The 26,241-nt window shown below is 40.8% G+C and overlaps 1 protein-coding gene across 6 annotated transcripts in view; it reads left to right on the plus strand.

Moving 5' to 3' along the window:
• Positions 1-866: 866 nt before the first annotated feature.
• The window catches only part of Pak3 (p21 (RAC1) activated kinase 3), a 258,071-nt gene continuing 232,696 nt past the window's right edge, over positions 867-26,241 (plus strand). For 3 of the 6 annotated variants that reach the window (XM_017601940.3, XM_063279842.1, XM_039099537.2), the window contains exon 1: positions 934-1,178. The gene's annotated coding sequence lies outside the window, so the exon portion shown is untranslated. Of the gene's footprint in view, positions 1,179-26,241 lie in introns of all 6 variants that reach the window. The other 3 variants (XM_063279845.1, XM_063279849.1, XM_063279843.1) reach the window with 3 other exon arrangements.

The raw sequence follows: 26,241 nt of genomic DNA on the forward strand, positions 1-26,241 counted from the left end.
GTAGGGAGCTGGCGTGACTAGGGTGTGCTTTGTAAAATCTCTTAATATACACCATTAGGCAAAATACTTAGAAAGAGTAGAGAAGTGACTTTCAAACCAGGCTCCAACTAAGGAGTTCTTCAAATACTGACTTATAAAAGAGAGCTGTGCCTTTTACAATTGTTTTCTTATCTTTAGAAATGCACACCTCATTGGTCTATGGCTGACTTCATAGTAAGCGACATTGCTCTCATTATCAGGAAGCTAGTCTTGGCTCTTAGGTAAATGAGTGCCGCACTCCTGCAGGGGAACAAAAAAAGAAAGAAAGAAAGAAAACAAACAAACAAAAAAAACAAAACAACAACAGAAAAAACTAGTATGAAGATTCTGTGACATTCAGGAATTAAAGAAGCCTGGATAGTACTAACTAGGAGAGTGGACTAAAAAGCGGATTCATTATATGCCACCTTGGTTACAAGCACAGAGGTGAAGCAATGGAAAGAAAGGAGAACATGTAGAATGTTGGTCAAGTTCTGGGCAACCAATTTGTGAGTTGCCCTCATGAACACAAAAAATTATCTTCTGAGTAGTTCAAACAGCATCCAGCTCTGTGATACATTCAGAGGGATCATGATAGTGACTTTGACTTTCCTTAGTTTCTTTGCTCTTTGGGTCTAGGGATTCCAGAGACAGGTGCAAGCTACCAGTGTGTACCAGTGTTAGGGGTGGAGGCTAAAAGAGGGAATCCCTGTGTCTCCTCTTCCCTTACCCTCAGGTTGGAATAGTCTGGCTTGGGAGACTTAAAGGGTTTCACTTCCGCCTAGTTGCAGGAATCACAAGTTCCAGGCTAAGTCTGAATTGGAATAGTCACAGTCAAAATACACCCAGATGCTCTCACACACCCAGACGCGCGCGCGCATCCCTGGGCCATGGGGTGCACGTGAGCCCACACCCCGCACACCCAGCCCTGCCTCTAGCCAGAGCATCCTTAGCAGCTGCTACTGAAGCAGCCTCCTCCTTCTCGTCGTCGTCCTCCTCCTACCACTGCTGCTGCTGTGATCGCCTATCCCCTCTCATCCTCCTTCCTCGCCAATTTCTGCTCCTCCTCCCCGCATCCCCGGCTCCTCCTGCCCAGCAGCTAAAGGCAGAACCTTCGGCAGCAGCTTTCCTTCTCTCCTGCCACGAAGAGATTGGAACAGGTCTGTGCTGGGGGCGCTTTGTTGCGGGTTGCTGGAACACCGGTGGCTCCCAGAGCCACTGGGAGGAGCTCCGGGCAGAGAGAAGGGGGGATTATTTCCCAGTTTTCTGTGTTCCTGTATGAATAGATTGGGGGAGATAGTGTATAGAGGTACCTCTGTCCCTTTGCCATTTCTTCCCCCTTGGTTCATGGCGAGAGAGCACTGAAGCTACTCGGACTCCTGCTCCCGCCCATCCCTAAAGCTCTTTCTTTGCGCCCCCACGTCCAGCATCCACTTCCCAAAGCTGAGCTTTCTCTTGTTCTGGGAGCTGAGGGATGGGGGCGGGGAGAGATGGATGGATGGAGTGGATCCAGCCGGGCACCTGGGGGCCCGGGGCTTTGTTACACAGGACAAAACCGGTCCTTAGCAGCTTCCAGATACTGGCTGGGCTGCTGTCTGCTAGTGGTGTGGCGTGTGGGCCCCTGCACATTAGGGAAGTAAGAGAATGTAAGGGGGCACTCCCTGTGTGTGACTGGGCATACAGGAATGCAGTACTGTGTGCCAGGGACGTGGTGTAGATTTTGTGTGGAATTTTGTGTGAGTTGGACTGGTGCATTTGACTCTCACTCTCACTATGTGTCCCTGTGTGCTCTGCGCCATGGGGCTGGGCTACTCTTGGCATTTCATGTCCTTGGGTCTCATCCCATGCCAAGCCAGACTGCAGCAACATGCAGGCAGGCTGATCAGGTCCAACCTGTTTTGCCCACATTCGAAGGGTGATGATGACTTCAAAGTGATGGAAATCCCCCGCCCCCCGCTGGGGCAGTTACTTAGTACAATCTGCAGGAGAAATTTCCACCTAGGTTGACCAAACCCTGGTGGACATTTTGACTGTATTCCCACACCCTACCCACAAAAGATTCGGAACTTTCTTAAGCAGGTTCTCTTCTATAGCCAATGAAATTCCAACGCTCTTAACAGTGAACCCTGAGTGCCTCCCCTACCTCCTGTAATTAGTGGATCCTCATGTCTTCTTTACTGCAAGGAAGTTTGTGTTGTGCTAGGACAAAAGTTGCATGCTTAGAGACAAGGAAACAAATCGAGTGCACTTATTAATTATTCGCGAAAACTCTCTACAGGGTCATTTTTGTTTTCTTGGAACACAAGATAAAGTGTGTAGCCATTTTGTTCTTAATTTAAAAAAATCAGTACAAATGAACAAAACTCTTTAACGTTTCTTGAACATTTCTATTTGGGCTCCTAATAAGGCATTGCTTTTCGAGTCCCCGCACTTAAAGATTGCGATCAAATGACCCAACATTTATTGCATACCTGCCATGTATCAGTAGTTATGTTAGGTACTGGAAATATGGGAATGAATAAAACATCAGATCAGTTCTCAAGGAGTGCAGGCTGTTATGCAATCTAGAGCTTGGAAACTGGATGACAAGGGATGGGTAGAGTACAGTGGAAGCTCGGAGGAGGGGTGCCCGGTTGGGGGTGGGGGTTATGATCAAGGCAGGCTTCACTGGGAAAGTGACATTTGAGTCAAGCAAGTCTTGCAGAATTAATTCACCAGGTGGCTAAGGGGAGAATGGCATCCTAAGCTCACCGAACAGCATGTGCAAAGGCAGAGAGCTTATAGTTAAGTAAAACTGCAGGGAATCTGAAGTATTACTGTCAAAGTCTCTGCAAACCCAGAATGAGTCTCCGTGGATTAGAATGATGATTAATGGGGAATCTGAAAGGAGCCAGTATTGCAGATTGATGCATCCCCCATCTTAAGACATGTCTGCCCCATTTATTAATCTAAGTGTGTTTCGCTTTAAGCAAATCTGATATATGTGAACGAAGCGTTGCAAATGCAAATGAACTTAATGGGACACATTCAGGTAGAAAAATTTGTTTTACCAAAGGGCTCACAACCAGATGCTCGTAAAATAAATAGCAGTCCCTCTCTGATCTCTACAGTGAGCTTGCTTTTACCAAAATTGCATTTCCACAGATCTTTTTTTCTCATAGCCAGTGGATAAAGACAGGTATATCTACATTCCCTTGACTTCATATGCAACAAGTTATCAATTTCAATGCAAGAATTTCCCCTCATGCTGTGAAAGTTTAATAAACACTAAAGGAAAATATAAAAAATGATAGAATACACATCAAATCCATTAGCTGTGATCTTTTGTCATTTGACTCGTATGAAATTAATCAGGGCAGATTCTTCAGGGACTTTTACATTTTAGGTACTTTTAGTAGTGTCACTGGTAATTAACAGTAGCACAAGATTCCTGCGCTCTATATTGGTTTTGAAATGGATATATAATGACTGCTCTAATACTCATGCAATTAACATACACCGGAAGCTCACTTGGAGTTCTTTTTACTGTGTTGGTGCTGATTGCACAGGTTGGTGAATAGTACTAAAACTAAGCCTGGAGGTTGATGGTTTCCTCTCCAAATGCCTGATGGCCCACGATTGTGCCGGTGAAGGGTATGAACTCTGATGATATGGTTTGGCACCATGAGCACATCCTCCCTTAAATGAAGCCTCCTGTGGCCCTAGGCTCTGTTTGAAAGAAATATAAGCAGAAGTAGATGGGAGTAGAGTCACCTTCTTAGGTCATTTTGGCCAATGCCCTCCAGTACAAAGGGTGGCCTGGGCCCTGGGGCTACAAGCAGGTTCTTTGCTCATTAACTGCGGATACCAGAGTGTATCAGACAGTATCTCTAAAAAGGAAAGATCGTACCGCAGTGCTTCATTAGCTTGGGTTGGAATGGAGCTGATATGCCTGCTATGCTAATACACAGGTCAATCCAATGCTAATCCAACACTTCTAGATGTGGGTTCCAAACAAGACAGAGTGTTGATAGGTCAAACATAGTGAGAGGGCAGGAGAAAGAAAGTAGAGAGAGTTTTGTCATCAACTTAGGGAAATTCTTGCCTAAAGAGCCTAGGTTTGTTCATTCCAGAGCTTCTAAAACACTCTACTGGGTTAATGTACTTTGTAACTCTCCAGGAAAAGAGTATGTGTTTGTCTATAAAGCCAGGCTTGTTCAGTTGGTCTTAAAAGTGTTTGAGGACTAGTCTGGTTAAATTAATTCTTCTGCTGAGTTCAGTGGCAGTTGGTATCTTGCTGGGTAAACGTGGACGAAAGATAAGCTGGCTGACTGGCTTCGCCAGTCTCAGACTTTCTTTCCTCCTCCTCCTGTAAAATGAAGCCGATCTTAATCATCACGCTCACTGACTGTGATGGTGTGATGACAACTAAGACAATATCTTTGCAAAGTATTTCGAGCTCCTTAGAAGAATGGCTGTGTGTGAACTCACAAGGTTATTATGAAGGGGAAGTGAAGACTTGAGTTAATCATCGCTAATTATTCAGGCCCAAATCCTGGTTACCTTTTGCATTTGGGGCAGATGACTTCAGTTCTCTGTCGAGCTTTGATTATGAGGACCTATCCTCATTCAACCTCGGTGACTCAGTTCTCTGTACTTATTTCCTTTCACATCCTGGAAATTTCGCTGTGCCCTTTAATTTCCTGATCTGCACTTGTCATCAGTAGATTCAGCACAACTCATCATTCCAAGCACACCCTGCTGACCAGAGAACACTGAAGGTGGGAATTAAATTTGGTTAGAAAGTTGCTTTTATTCTTCACACTAATTATCTTTCAAAAACAGTTCTGAAGGGTCATTTCTGAGAGCTCATGGCTGCAGGTCTCCTCTCCAGCAGCTCGGGTTTCCATCCAGGGGTAAGCTCCTGTTTACAAGACAGACCTCTTGAATATCTATTTCAGCAGTCCATTTTGTCAAGATGGAGGCCATCTTTAAGGAAATTTAAATACAAATAAAATAGTATTCACATGAGCACTGAGCTGTCCTGATTGCCTTGTAAATTCTTTTCTTTACAAACTTCCTTCAATGGAGAATGGACCTCTTGAGAGTTAATAGCTAATCACCACAGCAAGCTCAGCTTGAGACAGAACCTGATCTGCGGGTGTTGGACATAATGATTTTAGAGTCTTCTGTACAACGCTGCAGTTGCAATAGGAAAGATTTCTGTTAGCCACACATAAAAGATGTCTTTTCAACTTGAGGACAGTGTGATGCTGGAAAGTGTGAGTATAACTATTCTGTGTTCTGGAACACATAGCAAAAATGCTAGATGAGGGGGAGAGAGTCATGGAATGGAAGATCTGAGGAAGGTTTATGTTTGAATGATGAAAAGAAGACAAGTCACGGAGTGATAGAAGCCATCTTAATAGATTTTGAAAAACACTTTATCATTTGGGGCAAGGGTGGACACACAAGTTGAGGTCACATACCAACTTGCAGGATGTGGTTCTTTTCTTCTGCCTTATGGGTCCTGAAGATTGAACTCATATCATCAGGCAAATGCCTTTACTCATTGAGAATAAATTATCCTGCCAGCCTACTGTACTGCCATTTTATGTGGTTCAGGAGAGTTTGCTTTGGTTTGGTCAATGAAACTTGAGAATCACATCTAGGTCTGAGCTTGGTGTGTTTATGGTTTTGTGTGTGTGTGTGTGTGTGTGTGTGTGTGTGTGTGTGTGTGTGTGTGTGTGTGTGTTTCTTGTGTGTTTTTTATAGTATAGAATAGAATTTACTCAGGGCATGGGGAGGAGGGTGCTGACCTCTATTTCTCTACTCTCTCTCTCCTTTTCAATTACAGTCTGTTTGTTTTCTTTGCTTATATATTTTCTAAAGAGAGAGAGGTGGAGGAACAGAGAGAGGGCGAGAGAGGGCATAGGGGGAGAGAGGGAGCAGGAGAGGAGTCAGTGGCTATGAAGATTGGGAGGATTTGAGAGGGAGAGCATCTTGATTGAAATACATTGTATAAATTTTTTCAATTAAAAAAAGAGAAAGAAGCAAAAGAAAAACTTGTATCAGAAGCTGGAACACTGTGTCCTTGAAAGGATGCCATTAGAGGTTGAGGAGAAGGAGATAAATATTGTGGGAAAGTGGCACAGCCTGTCTCTTTGTAAATATGAATGTGATATAGACAGAGAATGCTACTTTGCTCATCCTCATATTTCACCCTTACATGTCTCTCTCCCATCTCTCTCCATCCTCTTCGCTTCCCCTGAATAGTCCCCCTTAGAGTTCCCTGTATAATGTTTATTACAAAAAGAGAAATATAATGTCGGTTGTTAGTTGCTTCTTCAACACTGATTCCCTGCCCTGTTCACACTTTATTATGTATGCTTTGTGCAGGTTTTTCTAAAAACAATATATGTGTATACCCACATGTTTTTCACTAAACTGTGTTTGCGCCCTTTCTTGCTAGTCTGCAGAAGCCACCTCATTCTTTTTTTTTTTTTCTTTCGGAGCTGGGGACCGAACCCAGGGCCTTGCGCTCGCTAGGCAAGCGCTCTACCACTGAGCTAAATCCCCAACCCCCACTTCATTCTTTTTAATAATTGCATAGTATCCCATTATATAATTCTGACATAATTTCTTTAATCCAAACTTTTACGATTAAGTTTTACATTATTGCCTGTTTTTATGCCGTTAAATAGTGGTTCACTATTCTTTATGGTACATGAATCTCAAGACACGATTGCAAATGTACTGTTGTATAAATTGACAGCCATAAAATTGATAGTTTAAAAGGTCTGGTTTGTACAGGTCTGATTTTAATAGCTTTTACCAAACTAATATTCAAAATGGCTATTGTCCTACATTTCCATCAATAGTGACCGTTTCTCCACACCATCCCTCAGCAATCCCAGAATTGTTCTCTCTTTTTTATTTATTCTCTCACACAATCCATCCTGAACAGAGTTTATTCTCCATCCTACCCTCTAACCATCCCCACCTTTTCTCTCCCCCAGGTCCACTCCGCCTCCACTTCCCACAGAAAAGAGCAGGTCTCCCAATGCATATCAAACATTTCTCTTCTAATCTTTGATAATGTGAGGGTTGAATAACATGTATTTATAATCAGTTCTATGGATTATTTGATAATTTCATGAAATGTATTTTGAACATTTCCTCAGCTTCTTTCTCGAACCACCCTCTCATCATCCCCATCCCTTTCCACCCAACTTTAAAGTAACATGTTTTTACTTCTTTCCTGATCAAATTCAGCTTGTGTTGTCAAGCCGTTTGTAGGATTGAGGCCTGTCTCTTCTGTGAAGTCAGACTTCGGAGGGAGGGGGGTCACATCATCAAAACTTCAGGCTTCTCCTTAATCAAATTTTAGGCAGGAAGTCATGCTGGAAACCGTGAAAGAAGAGAAGCAAGAAACCCTAACAATATGCAGATCATATGTAATATATGTTCACCTTTAATTACTTAAGGAAATATGTTTTTAAACTATATATCCAAATATAATTATAGTGAAAGAATTTCCAAATCAAATCCCTATAAAGTCACTTTGAAGTAGATGGCCTTTTAGGCTTATTTCTGCTGCTAGTAACCAAAACACCAACCAGTGACAGACTGACTTTAGAGCTATACCCTGCATTAAGAAACATGTAGCAGAAAGCACAGGACCAGCATAATCTCAGACCAGAAGAAATCACAGCATGAAGAAGGGATCAGTGGGCACAAAGTTCTCGCCCTACCAAAAATCTATTTGTAATTGATAGCTACTGGGAGAGGGAAAAATCAGTTTTTGTCAAGGAAAGTGACACCAGGTTTATCAACCACACACAATGGCAGACCCCACACACTGGGTTTATCAACCACACTCCATGGCAGACCCCATACTCTGCAGTAGTTGGATAGATGGAGGAAGATGTGGCAAAACTTAGGAGAAGGTAAAGAATGTGATCCAAATGTATTGTAGGACATCTCAAAAAGGAAATGAAGAAAATGTAAAGACAAACAAACCAAAACTTGAAAAATGTTATTGCTGCATATGCACTGACCTTTAAGATTAATAAGATAGATTCTAGAATTTTCTGGAAGTTGAGTGTTCAGTATTAATCAGTTGCTGTCTCACTGTGCTTGCTGTAAAGAGGCAAATTTGAGGCCTTCCCCTGAGAAGTATTTAAGGAGAAATAAACAGTGATGTCACTCTCTGCAAAGGGAATAGTAGCAAGCAGGTACAGGTGTGATGTTCTCTCTTGACTGCCCTGACCTTGCTTCATCTGCTCATTCCTCTTCTCGGCCAGCATTCAGATGAGGTCAAAGGGATTCTGCTGTTTGCTTTAGATGTGGGATAGGATCTGTGATCTAGAGAAATGAGGGTGACCATTGGAGTGAGTTGAGGATTGTCAGAAGAGTGTGGCTATAGCATTACCATCCTTAGGGTGTGGCAGAACCGTGGGAGAACATGAAAGCTGTCCCAGTGTTTGCTTTCTTGTTCTCTAGATGCTGAAATGCAACAGAAAAGGCAAAGCACTCTGAGTTAGGCATTGCCAGGAATGGCTCTGACATACTAACACTTGCTACCTAACAATTTTCCAGCTTTTCTCCCCCAGAGAGGGATAGGTGCCCTTAAAGTGAGGCTTCTAATTTGATAGACCTAGGAGTGCCCTTTGCAGTAATCCATCATTCCTTTCTCTACTGTAGCATTAGCACATCCTGATTTTGAAATCTTTCCAAGCTGTTGGAGAATGGGTGGGTTATTGCCCTCGAAGGAATGATTGGGGTTCTTTGAGTTATCGATAATTATGACTTGTGGTTTCTTACTTTAAAATCTTGGTATTCTGGCAAACAATTTTAGGTCTTATTTAATACATTTACTTATTTTTCTTCAAAGAGATCAGATTAGAGTATGGAAAGTTCAGAGGACAGCTTATGGGCAGATATTGTCATTATTAATCTTTGTGCATAAAAAATTGCTTCAGTTGTTAAGCTAATGAGTGTCCTGATTTCAAGCTGGCTTGCTTCTTTGTCCGCTGAATGCTTTAAAATTTCATCACAAAAGCCCACATATAAATCTATATAAATATAAATCTATATAAGTATAAATTCACACATAAATCTATATGATGTATTTGTACTGATTGTAATAGTAAAGGCCATTTTACTTTCAAAGAAAATCTTTATCATTTTACATTTTTTAGTCTTTTATGTTTGTACTGTGTGTGTGTGTGTGTGTGTGTGTGTGTGTGTGTGTGTGTGTGTGTACTCGTGCATGCATGCACAAGCACATGTGTGTACCAGAACATTTGTGTGGAGGTGACTGTCCTCATCTTTGCGTCTTGCTTTTTCTTGCTGTTTATTTTATTTTGTTTTTGTTGTTTTGTTTTGTGATAGAATCTTTTATTATTCAATGGACACTGGGCTTGCTGACCTGCGAGCTTCCAGAGATTCTTTTATGTCTGCATGTCATCTCACCATAGGATTGGTGGGTTAAAGACACCTACTACTGGGTCCAGTTTATGTGGGTTCTGGTGAACTAACTCAAGTCTTTGCACCGGGCATCAAGTGATTTACCCACTGTGCCTCTGTCTTATTTGTTTTTGACATTGTCTCACTAACTTAGCTCCAGCTGGCTTAGAAATTGTGATCCTTTCAGCCCCCGATGTTGAGATTACAAGCATTCACTAGGATTTGTGACTTTCTTTTACTTTAAATAGAGCTAGGAAATGTCTTATTTCTACCTAATGAATTCATGAATGTAAGACTGTTTTTAGAATTCTGAATAAAACCAAGAATAAATGTTTATTTACAAATTTAATAGAAAGAGAGAAAAATAAAAAAGAAAGAAAACAAAGAAAGAAATTCAAAGTAAAGACATTGAAAATGGTGTTTACGGTGAATTGGGAGGCAGAAGACCTGGGTTTCAGTTCTCATTTTGTTAGTAATTATTTATGATTAAAAAAATTGTGTAGAAGTCTCTGAATTCCATACATATAAAACATGGGCAATAGTTAGATAATATTTACTGTGTTTCCTTAAGGTTTTTTATGAAATATTTTCATCTCCAAAATGAAAGGCAACCTTGTGATAGAATCACTTGTGTCACTTTTGAAAACTATATAGGAAGATCCATTTCACCCAGCAGAATGTGAATCTCCAGGTGTAAACTAATAGGTCTACTTGCTAACTAACTTTCTTAGTAATTCTGGAGGAGACTGAAACCCTGCCCTAGGGGCACTTTCAGGAGGCAGATTCTCTGAGGCGTTCTGGCCCAAGAGAATAAAAGCATTTTCCAAGGTTGTGTTTCAGCTAATTCCCCAGGGTGGGTTTCTCCAGAGGTGAACGCAGAGCCACACACTCCTTGTCATCTCTTCAACTTTGGATGAACAAACTGACTGCTTGCTCGCCGATGGCAGTGCTTTATATTTCAGGGTGGAGGTGCAAAGCATCCTTCTGTAAAGATATTACTGAGAAAAGACAAAGTTGTATCCACAGCTCTTAGAGCTAGGGACTTGACCCTCTTCTTTGCTTCTCTTCTGAGTTGCCTTACCCTTTGCCTGTTTCAAATTTGGCTTCTCTTGCAATTTTGAAACTCGCAGTGTTGCAGTGAACCTCTCCTATTCCACGGGATCTCAGCAGCCTAGATTGTCATTCCTTAGCTGCTTTCAGCCTCCAGACACTTGCCATGTCCCTCATTGATCACATCACTGGTTTGCTTTCCTTCTGGTATGGGGACTGTTTCAATGCCAGTCCGCTCTCAAGACACCAGAAGGAAAGGAGTCAGCATCACCATCCGTCCATTTGCCTTGCCTTGTGTCTCAGTGTCTGAGCCTTTGTCTTCCTTCAGGCCAGTTTTTAGAGACACTTTTGCTTTTTATATATAGTTCCCAATTTATTGAACATTTATTATATGCCAAGTACTGCACTACTCTGCATGTCTCATGTGATTCCCTCTACAATGCTATACAGTCAATATTATTAACATTTTCATTTCATAGAGGCAGAAAACAAGGCCCAGAGCAGTTGAGTAACTTGAGCACATTTTTCCAGATGACCACTGGGAATTTATCTGTGTTGTCCTGGGGCATCAAGAGTTAAGGATATTCTGCTATCAGAGACCCCACTGGTAATACAGTTATGTTATACCAAAAGGAAATGCATGAAGCAGTAGATAGGATCTATTCTGGGACCAGATATAACTTTAAAGGGAAAGAAAGCAAAGGAGTTCTTTGGAATGGCAGCATAATGTTTCTAGGTCTATTTTTATATATTATTGTAGGGATGGGGCTACAAGACTGTTTTTGAAGACTTGAGATCTGATAATCGAATAGATCTGTACCTATTGTCACTGAAAGGTCAGTCCCCAAGGCTCCTGTGATCACTGTTAGTTTCCAAGATCATAGAAAGGGAAACATACAACTTTTCCCTTCTACTCCCACCAGAAAGCTGGTGCCAGGGATCTAGAGCACCTCAGGGAGATCAAGAGTGAATTCCTGCATGTTTTTAATTGACAGAGGATTAACTTTAAGGGAGAGAGGTAGACTAAAGGCCCAGAAATAAGATGATAATAGTCTTACTGGCTTTGATTCTTGGGTATATGAGAGGGTATGGAGGAACAAAAGAGGAGAGAAATGTTGTAATTATATTATAACCTCAAAAAGAAATTTAATAAATGCAGATAGAAAATGATTTTTGTGGCACAAACACAGACCACTTGGTTTCGTTTCCTTGGCTCTCTCTCTGGCAATATTTTGTGCTAGGTATTATTTCTCTAAAAATCCCCTTCGATTTGACGTCCTCAGGAGAGTACTTGCAGCCGTTTTCTGCAGTGTCTGTCATCTTTATTGCCGTTTTCAATCACGACAGTCAATAGATATCAAGGACCCAGGGTCTTTCTTGTAACAAGGTCAGTAGTTTGCTCCATGTTTAATGCTGACAAGTCGCTCCGGTTCTCTAGGCTTGTTCTTCCATCTCTCATGATCCTTAGTCTCCCTTCCTCTCAGAGATATTGAAGCAGTCAAATCATTAAATACAGACTGCTGTGAAAGGAATGTGGTCCAAAATATAGAGACTCTGTTGGGGCCAACTAGACGGCTCAGTGGGGGAAAGTGCTAGCTGAGCAAGTCTGAGGATTTGATATTGAGCCCAGTCCCTAGGTACCTAGCATCTACCTACACAGCTAGATTTGTACATACATCTGTAATTCTATTACTCTTACTTAGGGTTTTACTGCTATGAACAGACACTATGACCAAGGTAACTCTTAGAAGGACATTTAATTGGGGTTGGCGCTTACAAGTCGAGAGGTTCAGTCCATTATCACCAAGGCAGGAAACATGGCAGCACCCAGGCAGGCATGGGGCAGGCAGAGCTGAGAGTTCTGCATCTTCATCTAAAGGCTGCTAGTGGAAGACTGGCTTCCAGGCAGCTAGGACAAAGCCCATGCCCACAGTGACATGCCTGCTCCAATAGGCCACACCCACTCCAACAGGGCCTCACCCTCTAATAGTACTATTCCCCAGGCCCACTTTTATATGAATAAGGGAGGCAGAAACAGGAGAATTGCCTGGAAGCTCACAGGGTAGAGATGGAGTAGGTACTACAGCAGTGAAAACAGTGAGAAAGCCTTTGCCTCAACAAGATGAAAGGCAAGAAACAGTTCTTGAAAGAGATTCTCTGACTTCTACGTGCCCACCGTGTCATGCTCAGGCCAGACCCCTAGATACATAATAAAGAATTGGTTTTCATAAAAAAAAAATCCTAGAAGTTTCCATTAAGAACAAGAAAATGCACGAAAACCTGGGGTCATGGAGATAGCTTAGTACATAAAGGTGCTTGTGGCTAAATCTGATGACCGGAGTTCGATTTCGAGAATTCACATGATAGGAGAGAACCAACTCCTACAAACTGTCCTCTGACCTCTTCATGGGCACATGGCAAAAGCACGTACACTCATTCAGCACACACACACACACACACACACACACACACACACACACACACACACACACACACACACTACATGTTTAAAAAGTAATAACCTAGCCTGTCTAGTATTATAGCTTAGTCTTAAATATACCCACAGCACTGAAATTAGCATGTATTTAGACAAGATCATCTAAGAGAAGTGTTTAGCAAGAAAATGTTTAAAATCTCATATAGTTTGATTGCTTGCATCCCAAACCACTGGCAATGCATGACCCCATAGAGACTGGTGCCTTCTTGTAATCACATGTCTGTGTAAGAAGTGGAGCTCTGCTGCCTAATATTGCAAGAGTGTTAGACTGCCTATCTTGATTCAAAGTCTGGTTTCTATTGAATGTTCTTCATTTTAGTACTATTGTCAAATAAAACGTCGGTCTCAGTCAATGTTCTATTTCTGTGACGAGACATCAAGACTATGGCAACTCTTACAAAGGAAAATATTTAACTGGGGATGGTTTACAGGTTCAAAGGTTTAGTCTATTGTCATCATGGTAGGAAGCATGGTGGCACACGGGCAGCCATAGTGCTGGAGAGGTAATTAAGAGTTCTCCATCTTGATCCACAGGGAGCAGGAAGTAAACTGGGTTGAGCATATGAAACCGGAAAGCTTACCTTAATCACACACTTTCTCCAACAAAGCCACGCCCACTCCAACAAGGCTATGTGTCCTAATGCCTATCAAGTATCATCATTCCCTAATGACCAGACATTCAAATCTATGAATCTATGGGGGCCACTTCTATCCAAACCAGTGCAAATCCTTAAGGAAAACGTTTGTATCTGAATGTAGTATATTTAGGTTTTCTCTATTAAAACATCTGTCTTGAGGAAAACCACAATGTAGCGATATCCGTAACTCTATCTCTCACTATGTGATCCTAGGATGTTTCTTTTTTCTTGTTTGTTTTTGCACTACCAGACATGGGGCTAATTCAAAGTCTTGTGCATGCCAGACCAGTGCTCTACCACTAAGCTATATTCCCGTAGAATTATAAATTATAAGAGATAATTTATACATGCCTATGGATGGTGCTTGTACTGCTATTTCAAAGTACAGCCAGTCTTACTTGTATTAAGGTTTCGTGATGTTTTGTTGAGATATTTGACCAGTCCTTTGATCTTGTTAAACCTTTGCTTCTTCACCAAAGCAATGGAAATGATGATGATATTTAGTCTTAAGGTGATCTTTTAGTGTTTGTTTTAGAACAACTGAGATAATTCCTAGAAGACTCATAGGACACTTCCTGGAATATCCAAGTGTTCTGTCCTTGCTCCATTGTTACCTAAATGCCTCTCTGGGTTTCTTGACTCTTGATTTTCCAGGGGTACAACTTTTTGGCCAACCTGTCCCAGCTGAGACTTTTGACACCTGTGAAGGTAAGCAGATCAGATGAGGTAGGCTTTTTGCACGAGGGAGCTCCTGACATGGAAAATCTCACTTTGGTGAGAGTCCCTCAACACAAAGACTAACACATTATAAAAGGTCTACAGTGTGGTACATAGCATTGCATCTGTCTGCTCCTGCAGAACAGCTGATTCTCTGGACGTGAAAATGTTTCACATGGTGACAAAAATGGGGACAAAGAAGAGCTGCTTAACAATTCCCCCAGGACACTGGACCCATACTGCATGAGGTTCTTTCAGTTCCCCCTCCTTACTACCACGCCTCCGCCGTCAGCCCTGCCAGGAATGTATTCCCTTTTGGCATTCCTCCAAGACAACAGGCTGGAGAGCCCTTTGTCTCCTCCCCAAGTAATACATGGAGTTCAGCAACTACATGCTGCCATAGTTACAATTCCTACCTGATCAATAGAGCTGGGAATTGAGCCCTGGTGACAGGACGTGCCTTAAACAGTGCCACCTCCCAGGGCATCATCTGCTTCATCTTGGTGATCAACCTGCCCTATTCATCACCAGCTATGTACCATACTGTGTACCTTTTGTAATGTGTTAGTCTTTGTGTTGAGGGTCTCTCAAGGCAACTGTTTCATGAAAATTTTGCTTCCTGAGTTACTCAATATTTCTATCTTAAGTTTCCTTGCCTGAACTACTTAGTTTTACATTGCAGATGCTTTTCAAATGATATATATATATTAAATTGCTTTATAATAATATCATAATAATTATAATAATACTAATTTCCTTTATAAATTTAAACTTTTACCCTCAGGATACATGCTGGTCATCTGTTATATGTTAGGCACATTTTTAGGCACATAGAATATGATTATAAGAAAAATAGACCCAGATTTCCCTCATGAAGCACATAGTCTAGTAGAAGAGACAGACAGGAGGAAATTAATTCAGATACTTATACATTATAATAAGGTGTAAAGCAAAAATGGCATAGTCAGAAAGGCTGTAACAAAGGAAACCTAATAGAGATTGGGAGTAGCATTAAGAAATGACTTTTTGAGGGAAATGATATCTAAACCATGTCCTGAAATATGAATACATAGAAACAGAATGATCCACACAGAAGGAACAATGTATCCAGAGGCCATAAGGTAGGTCCTTGCAGCATTCATATGACTAAAATCGATAGTTACACAGGGAGAAAAGGATGTTCACTGTGGCAAGACACCCAACAGAGAGTCTCGCTGACCACAGTAATGAGTTCTCTATGTTGACCATAGTGGAAAGCCCTTAAGTGAAGAATCTAATTAATGCAATTTATGTTAAAAACATACCACCCATGCTCCTATATAAAACTGGGCTGAAGAATTGCAAGGAGAGAAACCAGGATAGTTAGAAGACCATGATAATAGTTCAGAAAGAAATACCAGTGGCTTAAACCAGGATCATAGTGGTCATGAAGACAAATGGAGATTCAGTATACATTTTTGTTAGAACAAAAAAACGACATTCTGATGGCTTGGGTTTGGAGATCAAGGGCAGAGTAGTGTCAAGGAAGACTTGTCACTCGGACAGCTTGTTAGGATGTATCCTGAAGCATAACCTGAGTTTCACTTTCCTCCTATGTGGCATTTGGTTTACAGTGCCCATTTACTGTCTGCATTAGAAAACCTGTTACTGTGAATGTACTTGTTGGCTTCTTAGGTAGGATTTAAACAATTTGGGAACACTGATTATGTTTTACTCATCTACATATCCAACAAAGTGTCTGAGATATGATACATCAAATGCTACTAAATAGGAAAAATGGTTTCTTTCTCTTTCAGCTATTTTTTTGTGAAATATTTGCATATATCTTTGGATTTAACGTTTTAGCAAACAGATATGGCACTCAAAGGAGCACATGTTTTTAAACCACCTTTGAGCTTCATTTAATCATTAATTGGGTTTCAAAAGACACACTTAACTTCGTTTACACCATTCGGCAGTATAGTACTGGCTGTGTGGGCATCACAGAAAAATTGGCTCATGGGAATGTGTAGGATAGCCCAGACTGGGCATAGCAATAATGCCCTAAGGTGCCAGAGCTGTTCAGGCAGACATATGACTTTGTGGCCCTGGAGTTGACAATGTGACTCCCAGGAACAGGTACTATACATAGCATGCTATGAAGTCAGATTTGGAGGTCATAAAATTACAAAGTATTACTGGGCTACCATACTCAAACAAGACAAAATTAAATATTATAAAAGTATTTTGGTTGCTTTTATGTAGCTCATTCAAAAGTTCTACAGAGAATTGCATGATCCTTCAGGTCTGAGGTGGAGTCTAGACATTTGCATTTTATAAACATACTAGAGATGTTCTCAGGCACATGTCTCATGAATCATACTTTACTACATCCTGGTTTTAAAGGCCAATCCAGGAACTAAAGACATATATAGCTAACTTCTTCCATGTAGAAAATCAGTTTGTCCCTGTTACATTTAGAGTTACTCTGAAGAGTCCCAGGTATTTACTTCACATGCCATGTAGACACTGAGAAATGGGTCAGTAAAGAGGGATTGTAACAGTCCTTATGAACATGAAAACGGCCTAAGGCCATATTCATAACATTTCAGGTACTCCTGATAGCTGCCCAGGCACTTCAGGTTCATTTTAGGGACAACATCAAGATTTTACTAGATGCAAGATTAATCAGGAGAGACTCATACCTAGTGCTGGAGTTATTTTTTAAAAAAGATGAGCTGAGTCTTGTCTTGTGCTCTAGCATTTAACCAGAGGTGCTTGAGAGTGGCAAATTATGCAATGACATGACAGAGGGGTTTGGCTTTAGCCTGCCAGTGGGATGAAATGTTGCTATACATTCCGTACTTCTTTGTTCACATTGTATGGAGCCTACTCCTAGCCTGGTAATCTCAACTCTCTTCCTAACCAAACACGGCTTTGCATCTCAAAGTTGTCTGAATACCACAGAGACTTATCTTCCAATGTTCAGAGAGGAAGAAAAATGCTGAGAAAAAATGGTCAACTTTTAAAAAAAATAAAAAATAAAAAAAAAGGTCAACTTTAAACTGAGCTACCCATGCAACTGTCTTGTGGAGGAAAGTTACAGAGAGAACAGCATGAACCAGGTATCCTGAGAGAGGCCATGAGGAGGCAACTATAACGGAAGCTGAGCTGGAAGATAGCGTCTGGGAGGTAACATCTTATTGGTCTTTGTAGGCAATTTTAAGTATTATGGCTGCTCTGAATGAGTGACATGATGAGCTACTAGGGAGAAGTTTCTGGGTAGAGAATGAGACAAGGGCTGTCTTTTATTTGACATCTTTTATCTCTACTCACTTTCATCTCTAACCTGCCTTGATCATTTGTCCCACTTCCTGAATTTCATCATGGTCCCTGTGGTGATTAATTTTGCCAACTTGATTGGATGAAGAAATGCCTGGTGCACTATCAGACACGTCCCAGGTTTGTTTGCAAGGACATTTCCAGAGATGACTCATTCATGCGCAATCTACACTAGTGTGACCCACTGGCCCATTTCAACTTGAGGATTGTATTAGTTGGGTTTTTGATATTGCTGCTGCTGTGATAAAAATAAGCAAAAGCAGCTTTTGGAAGAAAGAGTTTATATTCTAGTTTATTATTCCAGAGGGATAAGAGCCCAACGTGTGAGGGAGGCGTGGCAGCAAGTGGCAGGCGTGCTTGCTAGAACAGGAAGCTGAGCGATTCCATCTTCAACTGTGAACACTAAGCCACGAGAGTGAATTGGTAGCAGAGCATGGTTATAAAATCTCAAAGACCACTCTCCGTGACATAATTCCACCAACAAGATGGCACCTCCCACAGTCATCCCAAACAGTGCCAACAATTGGGGAACGAGTATTGAGAAACTTGAGATAATGGGGATATTTGCCCTTCACATTTCCCCAAATATCTTCCTGGGAGATGGTAAAAGCTCCTGCCTGGTCAGAAAAAGTAGTTCACTGGAGGCATGTCTTTGGAAACTCTAGTCTTAGCTAGGCTCCTTCCTATTGCTTCTCTCTGCTTCCTGAACACCTTAATGTGATCTTTTTTGCTTTGTCACACTTATCATACCATGATATTCTGACATCTCTGAAGCCAGGAGCCAAAATACACCTTTCCTATTTTAAGTCATTTTTCTAGAACATTTTTGGTCACATCCATGAGAAATGTATTGATTGTAGATAGCAAATGGACCCACCTCTCAAATCTTGAATGGAAGTGATATGATGGGGACCAGGCAAAGGGTTTTTTTATTTGTTTGTTAAGCTCTATAGATGAGTCTAATGAGCAACCAGTTTGAAAACCTCTGGAGTAATTGAAATACCTGGGCAAAAAAAAACCCCAAAAACCAAACCAAACCAAACCAAACCAAACCAAACCAAACCAAAACAACAACAACAACAACAACAACAACAAAAAACAAAACAAAACAAAAAAAAACAAGTCTCAACAGCTCATTGGAAACCAATTGAAAAATCTCATGTAACTTATTAGCCAGTGTTAAAGCAACTGGTATCACCACTGTGTAGCATCCAAAGCCATCAATGTCACTAGGAGGATGACTTTTCATCATTGCCTAGAGAAAATAGAGGCTCACAGAGTCACAGGTTTTGTGTTTTTTTCTCAAGCCTAGAAGTCTGTGGATCTAGACTGATTTTCTTCTCTCCTCTGTCTCTTCAAGAAACCTTTTTCTGTCTAGTCAACATCTTATTCACTATTTCCTTCCTTCAAAACAGCTACAGCTTGTCTTTAAATGCCTTCTCTTCGGTTCTATAGTCTTCATTTCTATCTACTGTCCTATATCTCCTTTCCACAGCTAAGCTACCCTGCTTAGACATCTGCTCCTTTTATCCTACACTTTCACTTTCTAATCACTCTTCACTCCACTCTGTTTTGTTTTGTTTCGTTTTGTTTTTTCTGCTGTTAAGGAACATCCTTTGACATGGGCACCAGTAGATTTGCTGTCAAACCTTCTGGGCATTTCTCACTCTTTTACCTTACTCAATGCATCTGCATCAACTTATATCACCTGTCTTCCTGAAAATATGTCTTTCCTCGGAATACATGCTGCTACTATTTCCTGATTCACTTTTAGTCATTTTGTGAGGTTTTATTTTTCTAAGATGTGAAATATGGGCATTTCAAGCATTCCCTTTTTTCTTGTTTCATATTGGTTTTGACAATTTCATACGTGCTTGTGGTTTTAACTGTCATCCACATGTCTATGGCCATTGCCAGTGGATGTCTCTCTTGATTTTCTCATCTGTTTTTCTAATGGCCTATGGCCTATTTCTACCTCAAAATATTATAGACATTCCAAAGTCAATGTGTCCAAAACGAAACTTGATATACTCCGAATCCACGAAATGAGACAACTTTCCCAGTTCCCTTTACTTCACTTACCTTTCTTTCACAGCTTCATTTTCTCCAAGTCTATCTCTCAAATCTCTGAATACCGGTTTTCTGTTTCTTTGCATCTTGACAGCACTTGTTTTGCTTTCCGTCACTTCTCATTTGAACCACTGTAGTGTCTGAGTTGCCTGGTTTCATGGCAACTTCCTTTAAGTTGTCTTCTGAATGGACATAATCTTTCTAACAGGAAAATTTGACATACTACTTAGCTTCTCATATTGCCATTAATGATCCCCAAGACTTATGGTAATGGTTTTTGACCAGTTACTTCATGGAGCACTTTTCCCCCCTGACATGGGCTCGGTTGCGTAGACCATATAACGAAGTTAAATCCTTCATCTCACTAGCAAACTTTTGGATCAATTTACTGCTCTCTGAGCACCTGGGAAACTTTTCTTTTTAGAGGGAGAATTCTTCAGCCAGAGGAAACGTTTGCATGCCATTGAAGTGACCCCCAAAACAAACTCCAATAAGTTTACTTTGTATTAGAAATGGAAGTTAATATTTCATATTAAAGAGTTTGAAGTGCTGGCAGCTTGTTGGCCTAAGATCTATTTATCCTTAAGATATATTAGGTTGATAACAATGCATAGATTAAATCTCTTCTGTTAGTATTCTAAGTTCTTTCTTCTGACTTTCAATACAGGGTTTCTAGTGCCTGTCACAGATATGAAATAAGGAATTCTGCCTGACAGCGCCCATGGTCTCTATGTAGGCACTGTCCTTGATTAGCTCCACATGTAAAGCAACACACCATTCTACAGCTTAAAAATTCTATTTAATGTCTAGTATTTTAGTATGTGATTAAAGTATTTTTAATTTTTTTTTTAATTTTGAGAATTCCGTACTTTTACATAATGAAATATGATCATATTACTCAGGCCTACTTCCCCCTAAAACTTTTGTACTGTCTCCCCACAGTATACAACCTCCTAATTTAATGTTGTTTTCTTTTGAGAACTGGATAAATCCCATCAGCGATGCTCATATGCACATGGTTGTGGAGCAACCCACTGCATAATGGGAAACACGCCAGTCATATATTATTTAAAAAATGATCTCCACCACCCACTCTCCACTGCGAATTGCTCCTCATAAGGGGCAGAACCAGGAGATCATCTATCCCATAAATATCAGGGGTTGGACTGTTCTGGAACTTGTTCTGTAGATCAGGCTGGCCACTAATGCACAAAGATCACCTGCCTCCTGAGTACTGAGATTAAAGTCACTGCATGGCTGAGGGAAGAATTTCTAAAGCTATAGAAAGTTTGCTACCACGCTAGTGAAACAGAATTCTGTTATCTCTGTCAGAACTGCGAGGAGCCGAGGAGATTCTATCCAAGTCCTGGAGTAGCAGCCCCCATTGGAACTGACCATCAGTGAGCTCTTAGTTTGGAGAGCAGCTCATGGCCTTTATTTACTTTTCCAAATTGTGAAGCTCAGACTGTAGGCCTGCCTTTGAATTGCATTCAGAAACTATGAACACTCTCATCAATAATCAAGCTTCTGATTTCTGTAGCTTTGAAAATGTTTTGTTTTTAGTAAAAACTGTCATTGAGTCAAAGACTGGAGTTGGGATTCAGGTTTCCATCAGGTTCTCATGCTGAGTGTCTTGCAAGTTTGCAACATGACTTTGGGCAACTTGTTTGGACAGTGCAAGGACGATCTTGGCCCAAATGGTCTCTCAGTTCCCTTTCACCTCCGATGCTCAGAATCTTTTACTCCAGAAGCTAATCAAAGTGAAAGTATGTATATGTGAATATGACACAAATGCATATACATATGTGTTTATGCATATGTGTGTATATATGCATAAATATGTGCATGGTACTATCAGGTAGATTAAAAATAAAAAAGGAGCAGGTAAGATAGGCTATGTGGAATTCTATAATAACCTATAACTGTGGAGGAAATTCAAATGATTCTATACGTGAAGGAAATAGAGGTTTTGGCCAAATTCATAACAAAAATGTTGAAATTTCTCTGTAGATATGAATTGTTATGGGAGCTGGAGAGATAGTTCAGTGGTTAAGAGCACTCACTGCTCTTCCAGAGGTCCTGAGTTCAATTCCCAGCAAACACATGGTGGCTCACAACCATCTGTAATAGGATCAGATGCCCTCTTCTGGTGTATCTGAAGACAGTTATAGTGTAGTCATATAAATATAATAAATACATCTTTTAAAAATATGAAATGTTATTATTAAATATTCTTTTGCCTTAAATTTATATAGCAGAAAAATAAGCAAGAAGTGGTTATCCATTAGTATACAATGGGACAAGCCTGCATCTTAGATCTCGGAGGCTGGCATGATTGTGCTATTTGCCAAGTAGGCTGATAATAATGGTGATAATAGTAATAATAATAGTAATAATAATATGGTTGGTATGGAAGCACATATCTGTAGCATTAACATTTGGAAAGCTAAGACAGGAGATTTGTGAGTTCAAGGCCAGACTGAAGTGCACAAATATCATGCCAACATGAGTTATGTAGAAACACTTTGTCTTAAAACTGAAAAAAAAAATAAGGGAACTATTTATTGATACATGATCCTATAGCAAACAGAGCACTAGTCACATTAATGCACATTTTTATTATTTGTCCTCCTGCCTTACCTATATTTTGGGGGTTTTCCCCTTTACAAATGAGAAAACAGATTCAAAGTGTGTAAGTGACTTGGTTTTGGTCACACCCTTAGTAGTGGGTAAAACTATTGTCGGAGGGAAGCTGTTTATCATTGGAAAGTCTATGCACTCTCCAGTATGAAAAGGTGTTACATCTATTGCCTTGTTTTCTAGTTCAGTACTTCTCTAACATTGATATATACAAGGATCATCAGTAAGACACTTACTAAACTCAGAAAGCTGATTCAGTGACTCTAGGGTTCAGCAGCTGCATTTCTGATGAGTTCTAAGTCCCTGCTGATAGAGTGGTCCAAGATAGTCAAGAGGGTAGAGGCCTCTCTGCATCCTATCCTGCATCCTATCCTACATTTGCCCCAGAGAAGGGCACATGGGCTACTACTTTGTATTTGTACAGCATGTCACCATTTGCTTTGGAGTCTCTAGACATCATTTTCTCCTGGAATTGTATGTTATGGGTACTTGCCTTAGAGTGCAAACATGGGGAATAGTGATTCTCCCTTGACTTGAACACTGTCTGAAGAAAGAACACTGCTCTTTCTCCTACAAATAAAATATTGATCAATGCACTGGTAAAAAAGAAACCTAAAGCTTGTCTGCCTACAGGGAGGGTGGCCCATTCGGTCTTCCAGGCAAGATGTGGAGGAGGGGAGAAGAGAACTAGCTGGCTGGCTAGCAGGCTGACTGGCTGGCATGGCTGGGCCCCATTCTTATGTTAACAATGCCCTGATTCCAGACCGCAGCTGCTGTTTGTGTGGGGCCTTGGGCCATTCATAGCAGCTTGCTTTCCGAGTGCCAGCCCCTCAGAACAGGTGCGGCCCCACTTGTTATTTTGCACAGCCCTGACTGTTCAGACAGGGAGCTGATTATCACTGTGAATCAGGGATTACTGCTGATTTACCAGCTTCTCCAGAACAAAGGGGCCAGCCTCCAGACAGCTGTCTCTTCTGGCCACAGTGAGGCTGATAGCTCCGAAGGCCACTCGAGCTTAAGAGATAGGTTTGCATTGGAAATAGGACAGAGGACAATCAGACTCACAGAAGCAGTTCTGGCACAGGTCAAAGTGTCCCTGACTCAGAATGCTTGTCATTTTAATCATACACTCCCAGACAGGAGATGAAAACCTATTGACACATCCTCAAAGTCTTCCCAGGTTCACCGCATACTCCTTCTTAGCCTGAGATCTTTGGCAGTGGCCAATGTCAAGAGAAGAACAGCTAGCTATTCCTGAACCTTTCCTCCTTTGCTGAACTTCCAAACCAAGCTCTGATAACCAGAAAATCAGCTCAAAGTTACAAAAGGCAGAGCCCTGTAGCTTTGTGCTTGAGAAGTTTGGCTTCCGGGAGAACCAACTTGGGTCAAGGCCACTGCAGTGATTGCTTTCTCCAGGGCTTGGTTTTGTCACCTTTCCTTGATAAGTGATGGTAGTACTTCCTTCATGGAGCCTTGAGGATTTGCCACTTAGAGTAATGAAGGCAAGCACAAATGGGAGCTACTGAGGACTGGGTATAAAATGATCCTCTAAAAGAGGAACTGATGTTATCCCCATTCATGATGTATCTCAATAGGTTGCCCAGGCAGTCTCTGAACTCAACAATCCTCCTGTCAGCCTTCCAATATGATTGTGATTACAGCCATTCACCATAGCATACCGACTACCCCCACAATTTAGAAACTAAGAGTCAAAAGACTTAAGCAGCTTTCCTAAGGCACACAGCTAGTAAGCGGCAGAGCAGAGAAATAGCCCCAAGTTGTCTACTGCAGACGCTCATTTCCTCCTTTGTCATTGTATGTTACTTTAAAAAAAAGATTTATTTATATTTATTTATATGAATACACTGTCGCTGTCTTCAGACACACCAGAAGGGGGCATCGGATCCCATTACAGATGGTTGTGAGCCACCATGTGGTTGCTGGGAATTGAACTCAGGACTTCTTGATGAGCAGTCAGTGCTTTTAACCGCTGAGCCAGCCCCTCCATGTTACTTTACAGACTGAGATTATGTCCCAAAATCTTGAGAGTCCTTGGGAAGGGAAGATGATTATGAGTCATCAAATGGATCTAGCCTCCTGCTTTCAATGATTAGCCAAATAGGTGACTATGTATAAGTTAATGTGAAATGCATTGACACAGCTGCAGTCCCCACAAAGGACAGAATAATGGTCTTCGTTGCCCTCAAGGCTCCAGTTCCATTCACATATACAAAGGAGAGTGGGACAATCCATTTTTCACTTGACTTAGCAGACCGTTTTTGATGCCGAGAGCAGCTTTTCATCCTTAGTTACCAGAGTTGCTCTTCCTCGTTTTGTAGCCATTTTTTAGAGTCCTGCTTTCCCTCAAAGCCTCTGTCCTTGTCAATGTTCTTGTCTTAGTATGCCAGAGATGGAAGGAGAGTAAAGATGAAAAGGGGGGATGGGGAGGGAGGACAGGGAGAGGGAGGGGAGGGGGAGGGGAGGGAGAAGGAGAAGAGGACGAGAAGGAGAGACATAGTCTACTCAAGTCTAATCTTAACGTCCGTTGAGACTGCTGTTTTAGAATTATTTATATTGGCAAAGAATGTCTATAATATACAGTTAAGTAAGAGAAATGCTACAAAATATATAGTGCTGAATTATTTTGAAATGTATATGTGTATATTCAAATATAGAAAAAAAGACTGGAAGGAACCATTTTAAATGACTTTTTCCTTTTAAAGTGAAACCTATGTGTGTATACATATATGTGCATTTTATATATTTATACAACAATAAAAGTTAATGAAAAGGAAGCCATGATTTTCAGAGGGAGTGGGAGAGTATGTAGAAAGGGTTGGAGGGAGAAAAGGAAAGAAAGGATGACAATGAAATTATACTTTAATTTAAAATAAAATAATATTTACTTATTTTATTTGACTACTATATTATCTTTACATCTCTTTGTTTTTTTCTTCTCTGATTAAAAAAAATCGTCAGTAATTACCTATGTGTACATAAAAGAAACATAATCATATCTAATCCCATTTGTCCTCAGCTTACCCAATCCCTCCTTATTCCTCTCTCAACTTCATTTTATTCTCTTTTCACTAATTCATTATGTCCAATTAGTACTGTGGACATGTGCCTGGGTTTGGGGCTTTACAATTGAGCAACCTTCCTATACTTTCACAGAAACTTGATTCTCTCTTCCCCAGTAGCTATCAAATGTAGTAATTCCTTAGTTTGTTGTCAGACATGAGCTCGCCATGCTGGAATTTTGGCTGGCTTGCTCTTATGTGACTCTTGTGTGGGTAAATCATAGCTACTGTGCTTTTATGAGTGTCATGGCCATGTTGTACCTAGAAGAGTGCTTCACAGCGCTCCTCCCCAGTCTCCAGCTCTTAAATTCTTTAAGCCTCTACATTTGAGGGATGAGGTGCTAAAGATGTTCCACTTAGGGCCATTTACAATTGTCACCTATAGATAGTAACCTTGCATATTACTTTTTGTCTTTACGTTTTTGACACCAACTTCCCCAGGATTTTAAGCAAATACAATTTGAAGCTAAAAGAAGTTGTGTATGCTTTGCCTATATATGTATATATATATATATATATATATATATATATATATATATATATATATGCACAATGTGCATGCCTGCTACTTGAAGAAGTCAGATGCTTTTGAGCCACCATGTGTGTACTGGGAATCAAACCCGGGTCTTCTACAAAACAATGCATGTTCTTAAGCACTGTGCCAAGTCTCCAGCTCCGCTAACATGTTTGTTTAGGTATATCTACATTGCCGTCTGAAATTGTACTTCATTTCTTTTTGTTGATGAACATTATGTCATTA

This window comes from Rattus norvegicus, chromosome X (genome assembly GCF_036323735.1).
Source record: "Rattus norvegicus strain BN/NHsdMcwi chromosome X, GRCr8, whole genome shotgun sequence".
NCBI lineage: Eukaryota > Metazoa > Chordata > Mammalia > Rodentia > Muridae > Rattus > Rattus norvegicus.